At 43.2% G+C, this 13100-nt stretch overlaps 1 long non-coding RNA gene across 1 annotated transcript in view; it reads left to right on the forward strand.

Moving 5' to 3' along the window:
- Positions 1-13100, forward strand: part of LOC136612021 (uncharacterized) — a 516282-nt gene that overhangs the window by 371716 nt on the left and 131466 nt on the right. The window lies entirely within an intron of this gene.

Raw genomic sequence — 13100 nt, forward strand, 5'->3', positions numbered from 1 at the left:
CAATGTTGAGGTTGCCTACAAATGGACTTATGCATGTACAGGTGTGCAGTGACAAAATGGCCAGTCAAGCCTCAATGAAGTGTACGGGAGTCCAAAAAGGCAAGTGGGCTAAGACTGACTATTGCATTGCCAAGGGTGACCAATGCTGATGGCAGAGAGAGGTTTGCTGAAGATGTAAAGGTACAGATCGGTGTGCACCTGGTTGTCCAATCTTGATGAGACAAGAGAAAGTCCTTGAGTGGATCATGGACGGAGTTCTGCTGTCTGTGGTCTGAACTGTAATCGTGAGTGTGTCCGGAGAAGCTGCCACATAAGACTAATTTTACACAGGTGAGCGCGATATTGGGTCATGAAACTCCGCTTGATATCTCGCTCGGGAACGTGTAACACTCAGGAACACTTAAAGATAGGACCTGCCACGATTTTGTCCCCACACCATGATGCCGTTAATGCATCCTACATGGTAACCTAGTCTAGTCTAGTAGGTGTTTACTCTGGGACGCAGCGCTCGCTCCGTGACATCAATGGAGGGATAACCCTCCACCCACCAATGACTCTGTGCTAAGCGTGTGTTCCCTGGGGCAATGGACCGCATCGTTCATGCCCTGGATATGAGTGGAACGCAGCGCGCTTGACGTTGTGACGTCACTAAGGGGGGGCAACTTTGAATATGTCTCGGCACATATTTTCGTCTTTTGGGGGCTCTCCACGGAGGCGACCTTCTACACAAGCAAGTCACTTGCATTGAGATTTCTTGGAGTATTCTTTCATTGGTCCCCCAAGAAGTGCAGGATCTTCTTTTGCATTTATGTTTTCTATTGTTATCCCTGGAACCTATCTGGTATCTGATAAAAGGTCCAGCAGCTTGCCACTACGTTGGTTTGAAGGGAGCAAAGAAACCTGACTCTCGTCTGGCAACAGGGGGCATTTATTGGGTGCAACGGTCGACCCGTTTACTTGGGTCAGACCATGTGCACAAGGCGAGTCCCCTTTATGTAAATTTATGTTTCTCACACATTATATACATCTTTTTACACTAAGAAGGTTCACCAGAGCGCTGAGTGTGAAAAAAAGTTTTTTAATCTCCCCACACAGCCTGGGAAATTTAAAATCTCCTTGCTCCTGGTTACTAAAGGTAACCGAGAGCCTGGAGCAGTGACTGAGGGCTGCGGTGAGTGGTCCACGGTTACATGATCGCTGTTATCCAATGGATAATGGTGATCATGTAAAAGTTAAAAGAAAAGTTCAAGTTTAATCAACCAGTGCGATTCGTGAGGGGATATGAAACTTCTTACTGGAGGCCTCCACATTTGAAACCTGGCGCAATCCTCCTCCTTGGACCTTCCGTTGGCAAAATGACGGACACATGCACAGAAGCCAGGGAGGGCGCGGGAAATTTAAAATCCCCTTGCTCCCAGCTACCAACGGGCGTCTGCAAGTGGATTCAACATATGTCAGTGTGAGCCCGGCATTATTCAAACCGCTACCTGCAATACGTAATTTACAAAAAGCCCCGGGAAAACTCGCCTTCCTGTAGTTCCAGGGACAGCTTGTTTAGCACCATCTGTTTGAGACTGCCGCAGCTTAGCAAGCTTACGAAGCCTAACAGAGTGCCACTCTTTACACCCCATTCTTGCCACTGAGGTCAAGAAATACCCCACAAAAAGTGTTGGGTTTGCAGCAAGTTGTGGAGGAGGAGGAGGAGGAGGAGGAGGAATACCCGGTTTTATTGCCCCATCCCAACCAGGCCTCCGTAATTACACCTGTTTTCAGATATACCACACAGCTTTACATTATTACTTTTATTCAAGATTTACGGAAAGCCAAAAAGGGGGTGGGGATTATTTTTAGGGAGTCAATTTTTTTTTTCTGTGAGCAGTTAGGCTTGAAATTTATTCAGTTGTGCCCTGAAATCCAAGGGGTGTTCTCTCCATTATAAGCCTAGCCATGTGTCCTATAAGTAGATTAGGGCTATAATTGGTATATTTCTGAATACAGGACAAACAGGGGTATCTATTGTGGGGTGCAAGTCTTCATTTATATGTGTGCTGTACAAAAAAATTTTTTTTTTTAAAATGACTCAAATTGCCAAAAAAAAAATGAAAATCGCAATTTTTTTCCTTTTGCTTTGCTTAAATTCATTCAAAAACTCTGGGGTCAAAATATGCAGTACACCCCCTAGATGAATTCGATAAAAGGTCTAGTTTTCAAAATGGGATCATTTGTGGGGGATTTTTCATCCTTTTGGTCACTCAAGGGCTTTAAACGTGTGCAATGGGGCCTAAAACACCTTTAAAAACATTTCTGTTCTGAAAGCCACCAGCTGCTCCTTTTGGTTTGGGCCCCATTGTGCATACAGATACAATATTAACCCTTTCTAATCCACTGTCTGACGTCTTACTACATTCTGATTGAAGCTTGTACAGCTCCAATGTCAGAAAATGTCCGACAGGGTATTCTTACTATCTATTGCCAGCCACTCTACTGCCTCAGCCTCTCTTGCACACACACACTGGCTTTAGCCAGCAGATGGCACTGTTGTATAACAGCAAAAAGAGAAAGCCTTCTAGAAAACCCTGAATTCAAAATTCAATTGGAAAGGTTTAGGTCACAATGGGTATGTTTCTGAACACAGGACAAACAGGTGTATCCATTTTGGGGTGCAAATCTTCATTTTCATGTGCACTATAGAAAAAAAACTGTATTTTAAATTACATATTTACAAAAATAGGACATTTTTTTCTCCTTTAAATCGTATTACCTCTTGAAAAAGGAACTGTGGGGTCAAAATACTCACGAGACACCTTAATGACTACATCTAAGGAGCATTTACACACACAGATGATTGCTCAAAATTTGCCAGAAACTGACAGTTTTGAGCGATAATTTTGCATTAGTTACTAATGGGCTAATCAGCCTATTAGTAGCTAACTAGCTTCATTTGTATGTATTTAGAGGACAGCAGGTGGTCTGTTCTCTAAATACAACGCTATTGTTCTCCAGCGGAACAGCTGCTGAAAGAATATTATCAGCACTGCGTGTGGACAACTCAGCGTCCAGTTCTTCTTATCAGGGATGACAGATTTTAAGCTGAGCTGGACAAAAAGTGCGTGGTAAATGCACATGGACACACATTTACAAGCAATGATTATCGCTCAAAGGATGGCCTTTGAGCGAATTTTGAGCAATAATTGTTGTGCATAAAAGGGCCCTAGGATGTGTATTTTTTAAAATGGGGTCATTTGTGGGGGTATCATTCTGATACCTATGAGCCTTTGCAATCTTGGCTTGCTGCAGGAAAACAAAGTGTTCCTCAAAATGTTGATAATGATAATGTTAAATTTGTACGTCTCCTAAATGGTTAAAAAAAACTGTAGCTTTTTAAATGTGCCTCCAGAATAAAGTAAACAGATGGGAATATATATCTTATCAAAAATTTGTACCATATGTTTGCAAATATTTGAGATATTGCAGTTGAAAATGTGAAAAAAATAATTTTTTTCAAAATTGTCCCAATTTCGGCGCTTTTAATTAATATACACAAATTCGATCGGTCTATTTTTACCACCTGAATGAAGTACAATATGTGTCAAAAAAAACAATGTCAGATTTACTTGGATAAGCAAAACCTTTATGGAGTTATTCCATGTTAAAGTGACAGATGTCAAATTTCCAAAAATTGGCCTGGTCATTAAGGCGCAAACAGGCTTGGTTACTAAGGGGTTAAAGTGGTTGTCCAAGTGTTTGAGTAAAAGAGGAGCATCAAATGTTGTAAAATAACCAGTGAAACCCCCAATACTCACCTCTTAAATCCCTTGCCAGTCCAACACAGATACTCTATCAGTACCCCATTCTACTTTGTTTACAGGTTACCAGTGATGACATGACAAACCGACAATCACCCCTGCGGACAATCAGTGGCCTCAGCAATCATGTGCTGGACTTACTTCTCCAAAGGCATGTGACTAGGCGTTTTTGCAGTAAGGGCATAGATTCAGTCTGACTGCTGCTACAGAACTGTCTGCCTCTTGAGTCTGTCGTCTTCTCATTGATGCCCTCAACAGCAACCAGGACAGATTTTCGTTCTCCCACCCATAGAAAACTCATGGCTGCCAATGACTTGACTTTGAACTTCCTGTCCGATAAACCAGACATATGTCATATGCACTGCATAACACTTGGCTTTGTTCCATTAAACATTCAGTAATGAAGAGTCAAATACTTCCTTAAGGTCTGCAACAAAAAATGTCTGAAGAAAGGTCACTCATGGAAGCTACTTCACAGTTCATCTCTGCTGGTGTTCTCATTGCAGAGAGAATTGGGATTCTGTGGTTTCCATGGTGAAAAACTAAAGACAAGACGAGGCAGTATTTCATGTTTTTAGAATAAGGCCATGAGCTTGTCTAGAAAATCATGGCATTCAATGAAATGCATTATGTTTACAAAGATATCAAGAAATTGTATTCTTTTACAGTTCTTTTAGCTAAAAGGCTTGATATTTTCATGTTTTTACTAATCTACAGTTTACAAACATTGTAAAATATATGCTAATATTTTGTGATATACAAAACAGAGGACAATATTCTACACTGATGTGCAAATGGTAATATTCAAGTTGCTTACTTTGAAAAGTACCTGCACTTTCAGAAAACTTTTGCATATGGTAGAGACATTTTAAAAGTATTGATCAGTGCGAGTCCTGCTGCTGGCAGCCTCATTGTCCGCTAGAATGATAGGGCTGCAGCCGTCATCTCCTGCCCATTGTGTGAATGGCGCATAAAACTGCTGTAAAGCATCTCACTACATTTTCCAAATGCCGTTACATTCAGCTCATGTAAGATACCAGCCCCCATAGTCATGTATAGACAACAGAATAAAAAATCCTATAAACCAAAAAATGAAAACAGATCAGAAAAACGGAATGTGTTTCTCTATATGGTTTTAATTAATACAAAAATGATGATATAGTCCTTTTAAAGAGAGCAGTCAGATCAGACAGGAGACATCTAGAGAGATGGTTTCAACTAGTGCCATACACTGCACACTGAACAGAACTCCGTAGGAAAAGGAAGGTTCTTGACTGTTTCAGGAGTAGTAAACTTCTCGATAACATTCTGAACTGTTGAAGCTGGATGACAGGGTCTTTGAAGATAGATTTGGGCCATTTAGACTGCTTGTACTTGGTGATAATAGCATTTCTAGTCTGCTCAGACAGCTCTCTTGTTTTTGCTGTTGTGAACAAGCAAGGGGAATAAAGCCGGCCTTTTTAAGCATCAAAGCCACCATTCATAGGCTAATTAAAGTTATATGAGCACTGACAAGGTGGGGGCAGGTGAGTCTAATTTCTAATTAATCACAGGTTAGTCTGATTTTGTCTTTTGTTTCAAACTGAACAGCGAGTACCATTAATTGTGTCCTGATATTGTTTTCAATTTTTTCCTGCAAATTCTTTATTTTACAATTTTTGCATTCTGTGCTTTTTTTTATCATACATATGAGTTTATATATCCAAGCAGTTTCAATAAATACTTTATTACAAGGGATATTTTACATGGTGTACTTAATATTCAGGGGTTCCAATATTGTTGACCACAACTGTACGTATAGCTCTAGAGCCAAGCACATAACATACAGTACCAGAATCAAGCTCATATAACATAAATAAAACCCTATAACCAAACTCATAACATACATACAGTACTATAACCAAGCTCATAACATTTTCTGCAATGTTTTACAGTACAAGCAATGTGAAAGAGATTTCAAGAACTCTTATCCATTGCTGAAAAAAAAACTCAGCAGAGTGAGATTTAAATCCTCAGCATGTCAATTTATAATGCATATAATTGGTCTTTCCCCTTTGCATGCCAGTTCTTGTGGGACTGGCAAGCCTCTTTGTACACTGAACAAACACTGCATTAGGAACAGCTGGCATGTGACATCTTGTGATCAGTAACACGGGAGGACATGATGGGTGCATCATGATTTGCTCACCTCTGTGCTGACCTTTCCTTTGAACAGCAGAAGGCAACATTTTGCAGTCATGGGTAAATGTGGTCACTAGAGTGACTGATGGTGAGCAGATTGTTATTGCCTGCAGTTGTGGTGCCAGTATTTCTGAAACAGTCACAAGAGTGTACCAAGACTGACTAAACCATGGGCAGCCTTCCAATAGAAGATAACACAGTCGCAAGCCACATGTGGTTGATACTAGAGGTGAGCATTGAGTGGCACATCTGGTATTTCAGCAATGATGTGCCACAGTGGACCAACTGACCTAGCAGTTCAACAGTGTGGAAATTAGACAAATTTCCGCAATGGCCATGTGGCATACATTGCTTTTACTGGGGCTCAATAGCCCAAGACTGACAAGGGTGCACCTTAGGCTAGCAGCCCTTCCAACTTCACTGAGCTGTAACTTCCCCCTGAGTGTGACAGGAACTGATCCTTTTAACTCACCCCCTGCCACAGCCAGGGTGTTAACTCTCTCTCTTTTCGTAACAGAAGGCCTGTCTGCAGCCCTCTACAGACCCTTCTGTGTACCGCACGTCTACAATAGCACGAAGCCATATACCAAGGTATACTATTAGGGTTCACCAGTCGGTAGTGGTGGTGTCATGGTCTGAGGAGCATTTTCCTGGGATGGTCTACAACCACTGATCCTCATACCATAATCCTTTGAATAGTGAATGCTATAGGGGCCTGTTAGCTGAACTTTTGCACTTTTTTTTCAGGAAGTCTTTGGTGACCACAAAACCAGCTTTCAAGGGAACACCGTTACGTGTCCTTGAGCTACGATGACAATGAATTTTCCACACTGCCTTGGCCCCCAAACTCACCAGACTGTAAAACCATTGAACATGTTTGAGATATGTGCGAAAGGGCTGAGAGGTCTGCTCCAACTTATCTGCAAAATTTGCACCAACTGACGAAGCTGCTACAGTGGTCATGAGTCGAGTTGAGTATGGAGGATGTTCGCTATCTTGTGGAATCTGTTCTTCAACGTCTAAAAGCTGTGATAATCCAAAAGGGTGGCCAAACCTGTTATTGAGTAGGTGTTCCTAATGCAGTGATCGTTCAGTGTATATTCACAGTATCCTTGTGCATACACAGTCTCTTTGCATATTCACAGTCCCTTAGCATATTGTAAGCAGGCCTATTATAACCCACTCTCAACAGTTATCCATGGTACGCACTCACAGTCTCTTACTGGTGAACTTCCGCTCGCTTAGCGATATTATGGGTCCATAACTAGAGCTGCCACAGCTATAGCACTCTGACCATCTGGGCACTTTTTCTCCAAGCTGGAGGCTTCAGGAATTTTCTCAGCTCATGCTTTGAAGCTGCACTCAACCTCTTCACAAAAGGCTTCTAGCGTTTGTATCTTGGCTCATGATGTGACCACACAGAATCTTGCCCCGCTCTCACGTACTTGCTGCTCATTCCACCACCACAGTAAACACAACCACCTCTTGTGTGCCACACTCCGCATTTTATATCTACACAGGTACCACCTTGTGGGACAAAACATGCTCAATATGCGTCCATTAGATGCACATGCCCTGCCCAGCACCCAATGCTGCACACCTGTAATGTGGCTACCATGACTGGGAACGAAACCACTCATACAGTGTCCATAGGGGCCACAACAGAGACTGTTATATTATCCCATCTGCACAGTTACACGCAATAATCATTAGCAGTTGTACAATAACCATAAATCATTTTTCTAATAAACCCCAAAATGTGCATAGTACACATTACTCACTATAACATTTCCCCTAACATACACATGCATTTTTATAACCTTCCCCAGTAAACATTAGCATTCTGCATCACTTTTCTAATTGAGTGTTTAGCTGTCTATGACAACTCTAACCGAACTCTAGCTAGTGTAAGATTTACTCAACTCCACTACCGTGTTTCCCCGAAAATAAGGCACCCCCTGAAATTTGCAGAGGTCCCAAATATAAGGCACCCACCGATAGTAAGGCATAGTAAAGTGTGCAGGCAAGTCAAGAGGCCTGTCCCCTGCTGTCATCCCCATTGTCTCCTACCTCCAGATGTATAGGTAGATCTGCAGACAGTCTGCTGTTATCCTGTCCCTGCTGTGCTGTATGAGTGTGCTGTTGTGAGCTCCCCTTGCTGGCTGGAAAAGTCCATACTGTATGTTCTGTTCCTGCTGTACATGTCTGCTGTGATGAGCTCCCCCTGGTTGCCAGAAGCTGCAATACCATCCCTGCTTACAAGTGGCACAGAAACTTCTGTCTGCAGACAGGTACGTTACTTTACAGCCCTTATTATTTTATAGCTCTGTGTGTGAGTCAGGCAACCTGTGTGTGATTCTTAAGGCTGGGTTCTCACAGAGCGTATTTCCAGCGGAAATCTCGCAGTTTGGCCACAGCGATAAACAGCGAGATTTCCGCCGGGAAAGCACTGCTTCAAAACCCACAGCACTCAGCCGCTTGTTTTGAAGCGATCTGGCTGCACGCTTTTCCGTTTCTGTGGCCGGTGAATCCGCACCACAACACCGGCTTCTCCCAGCTTTGCCATGACAGATTTGCTGTCCCATGTGGACGAGATTTCTGAGAAATTTCGTCCACAATGCTGGCCAATTGAGGGATTAGCGGCCACAGACGGATTTGCCGCGGCAAAATAAGACACCCCCTGAAAATAAGACGTAGCGCAAATTTGGGAGCAAAAATTAATATAAGATGCGTCTTATTTTCGGGGAAACAGGGTAGTTTAACTTTTCTATCCCCCTTAGGCCCCCTGCACACCGGCGGAAATTCTGCGGCGTGATTTCCCGCAGAATTTCTGCCCGTTCACGCCTGCATAGGATTGCATTACAATACGCAATCCTATGCAGATGGCCGCGATTTGTCTGCGCGAAATCACGTGCAGAAAACAAATCGCGACATACTCTATTTCTGTGTGGGGCTCGCCAAGCCCCGCACAGAGATGTCGCTCCCCGGCCGCTGGCTCCGGTTTGAGCATGCGCTGGCTGCCCGGCAGCCAGCACATGAAAGATATGGGGCCGCGGGAGCAGGTGAGTGTCACGCTGCTCTCTGCTGGGGCTCGGGTCGGGTCCCGCTGCAAGAATTCTCGCAGCCGGATCCTACCCGGCCGTCTGCAGGCAGCCTTACACAACAGCAGGAGTACTACTATTTAGAAGTAGTAGTATTTAAAACACAGACTTCTCCCCATTGGGCAGAGATTGAGGCTTACCTGGTGTCCCCGGGGGACCTGAGGGCTATCTTTTGGGATAAAAAAGCTAACTCCTCTGTAGTACAGCACCTCTCACTTTCCACCTCCTTACAATATAGAAACGTAATAGATTTAAATATTCCTTAAGCTCAGATCACCGTCCACTGTACCATGTTATCCCCAACCAAGCTTTTCCCCCCAGCAAGCTAACAGTTTTATTTGGTGGCGCAGTAGGGGACTGGTTTTGCTACATCACTTTGTCACCTTGAATAAACGTATGACTACACAGCAAATTACAGAAAAATACTTGGTCCCAGGCCACCTGTGGCTGGAGGCTCGCCAGATACATAGCTTCCTGCAAGCCATGAACTCCTGACCACACTCCCAAATATTCAATACACTGAGAGACTGTGTGTCAAGTCACCCGTTCAGTCGGGAAAGATTTCTCTCATCAAAAATACTATAAATCAACCCTCACATGATGATAAACTCCCATTCATGAGGCGGTGGGAGGAAGACCTGAACATATCACTTTCAACTGCGATATGGCACCACTGCTGTGCATTTATTGCCAAGAGAAGCCACCAGGTGACTTTGGCCGAACCATCTTATAAGATATTGCACAGGGCTCACTATGTCCCCCCAACGATTCACAGGTTCTCTCCCACCATCTCCCCCAACTACCTTAGAGGCCGCGGGACATTGGATTCCATTTCGCATACTTGGTGGACATGCCCATTGGCGAGATCTCTATGGAGACGAGTAGTGAGCCTGGTGTGGAGAGTACTGGGCAAGACATTCCCTCTCACCCCCTCGGTTTGCCTGCTGGCAGACAAGCTGACCAAGTTCAACAATCAGCAACACAAACTCTCCCAATTTATCTGTATAGCGGCCAGAATTTATAGAGCATCCCAATGGTTGAAGCCCTCCCTTGATTTAATCCCCATCACAACCATGGTCTGACTAGCTAAACGTCCCAAATATGCCACGACTTCTGACATCATAGGAGAAATTTCCTTGAGACACACCAGACGGTGGTAATATTAACACCTGTAATAGAAACAAGATCTATTCCATTACAACCATAATAATGAGTGGAAAACCTTTTGTTTGTTATATTTCATGTTTATTTGTTCAAAGGATTATTTGACAAAAGCTGTCAGTTATATGACTTATCTCTAAAGATCCCCCTGCGAGGGGTATTATTTAGCTTTTAATTGTATAAAGCTATATAAAATTTAAATAAAAGTTGTTGAAACTAAAACACAGACTTTGATGTATTCACCCCCTACACACTACTAATAATATACACCTGCATTTACTGGTGTAACTATAGGGGATCAGGGGATGCGGTTGCACCCGGGCCCAGGAGCCTTAGGGGACCCATAAGGCCTCTCTTCTCCATATAGGGAGCACAGTACTATGAATAAAGCATTATAGTAGGGGGCCCTGTTACAGGTTTTGCTTTGGGGCCCGGGAGCTTCAAGTTACGCCTCTGCCTGCAGTGATATTAATATAGATCAGAAACAACACAAGACAACTTTTATAACACAGTGGGTTTAGATACAGTGTCTCAGCTCTATTATAGCTCTAAATAATGCAGTTGTCAAGTAATAGATACCAGTTCTACACAGAAATAGTGATTACAGTGCAATTATCTTCAGTGATTATAGGTTGGTAATATCTTGTCTGATTGGAGTCATCCGTTTTTCATTTTACTTCTTTCTGGGCCCAGACCACCATGAAGAGTTTTTCCAGCTGTGACTCTGCACACACTCTCTATCCTGCTGCTATCTTTGCCTCTTTCAGTACATCTTACATAGTAATGATGTTCCATTTTGTGACCCAAAATGTAATACAGTCATCACACAGTAATGTTTTTACCATTGTGCCCACCACTAAGTAATGAAAATGCCTTTTAGTGCCCCACAGTTAAAGTGCCCTTCTGTGTTTCACCCATACATAAAAGTAGTAATAAGCCCTTACTGCTATACAGTTATCGTGCCCCCTCTATGAAATCACAACTTAATAATGCTTGCTTTGTGCACCCATAAAGTAATAAAGTAGTAGTGTGCCTTTTGTGCCCCCCTCTAAGCTAATAGTGCCCAAGAGCCGTCTGTAATCCTCACAAATAGTGCCCCATAGTACACCATGAGGTAATAGTGCCGCCATGAGCTAATAGTTCTCTCTTTCAACTCCCAAGAGGTACCAATGACTCCTTTGTGCTCTCCACTACTCCCTTTACCCCTAACTGGCTATATTCTTAATAGTTTAATAATCAAATGTTCCCTTACTACCACTCAATTCACCCAGGTAATCAACTAGTTCCCTACTTACACTGTGTGCCATGTGGCAGTGTGATATCTTCAGCTCTTCTCTAACTCCTCTTACTCTGAGATCAAACAACAGAGGACAATTGAAGATCTCATACTGCTGCACAGTATACAGAAGAATTAGGTAACCATTTGAATATCTGGGTGAAAGGAGGGGGCGACCAAATGGCCAGGAGAGGAACCACAAAACCTGGGTGATTCCCGGAAAAATTAGGAGAGTTGACATGCCTGTTAGTAATAGCAGTTTTTCCACAATTTGCATATAAATGTGTAACAATTTCTGCAGTTTTGCTGTGATTTATGTAGAGCTAAATCTGAAATTATGCTGTTCTGCTCAAGCAATAGCCAAATCAGAAAGTTTTGCTACAATTTTGTGCAAAGCGCAATAAACCCCACATGTAATGCTATGTGGGGGGCAGCACCTCTACAATTAGAGAAGCGCACAGTCAATAGAGAGGGTTCTGAACAGGCCATTTGCTGCGTTGACTCACCCAGTTACCCAGGTCATCGAATGCCAGCTGAGCCCTTTGCAAGAGGAATGGGAGTCTGCTCCACTGGTGTCCACATGAAGGAATGGCCCGATGTGTGAAAAGAAGGTGAAGCAAAAATAGCAAATCATACTGAACACAAACTGTGTTAGCTCTGCCCACACAGAACATCCTGATATGTGGACTAGTATCAGGAAGACGTTTTCTGCCCTGCAGCCAGAGCCAGGAACTTGCTTGTTAAGAATGGAACTAAAACAGGAGGACCACTGTTCAAACAGGCAGTGCAGTATACAGTCCGGGCCTCACCCCAGGTGCCCTTTCCGAGGGGAGGTGCTTCATTTAGTTAAGGCCTTCTTCGTACAAAAGCCTTATAGGTCTCTGTGACAACACGGAGACATGGGGATACAACACTTAGATGATCTTGTAGGTGACAGAAATAATCCCCTAGGTTTCAGGTGTATGACATAGAGAGAAAATGCCAGGGATACAGCCATCAAGAAAGGACATCAGAGACATTTCAGTGCAGCACAACTATCTGTGCAGGATAAATTGGTTCAGAGCAATTGCACTGGGTGCAAACATCTTTATGCTTTGCTTTTAACCCTGCTTTTGGATGGAGCATAGCTAACACACTTTGAGTATGCTCTGTTGACTGTGCTCCAGTAATGAACAGGCAGGGCATGTTTCCTGCACCCGGGGCATGTTTGGAGTGCAATGATAAATATGCCTTAATTAAACCAAAACAAAGGTTTGGTACCATGTTAGCCAGTAGAGCAAAATGTGATTTTTGTCTACTGAGAACAATCACAATATGCCTTTATTAATGCACATGAATAATAAAACCAGGGTTGCAGCTAGGTGGGCATGTGCCCCAGGCTCAATGAGGAAGGAAACCCGCCAGCTCAGTCAACAGTCAAAAGACGCAATCAGCTGATTACTACAGGAAAATCATAGGAACACCTTTAGGACTAAAGGACCTTTGATTATCCTGTGACGAGTCACATTCAAAGGAGGGCTGTTGGAGGAGCTGAAGTACCTCTGATGACATCATGAATTTGTGATAAGCCACATT

The sequence above is a fragment of the Eleutherodactylus coqui genome, chromosome 2 (genome assembly GCF_035609145.1).
Source record: "Eleutherodactylus coqui strain aEleCoq1 chromosome 2, aEleCoq1.hap1, whole genome shotgun sequence".
Lineage (NCBI taxonomy): Eukaryota > Metazoa > Chordata > Amphibia > Anura > Eleutherodactylidae > Eleutherodactylus > Eleutherodactylus coqui.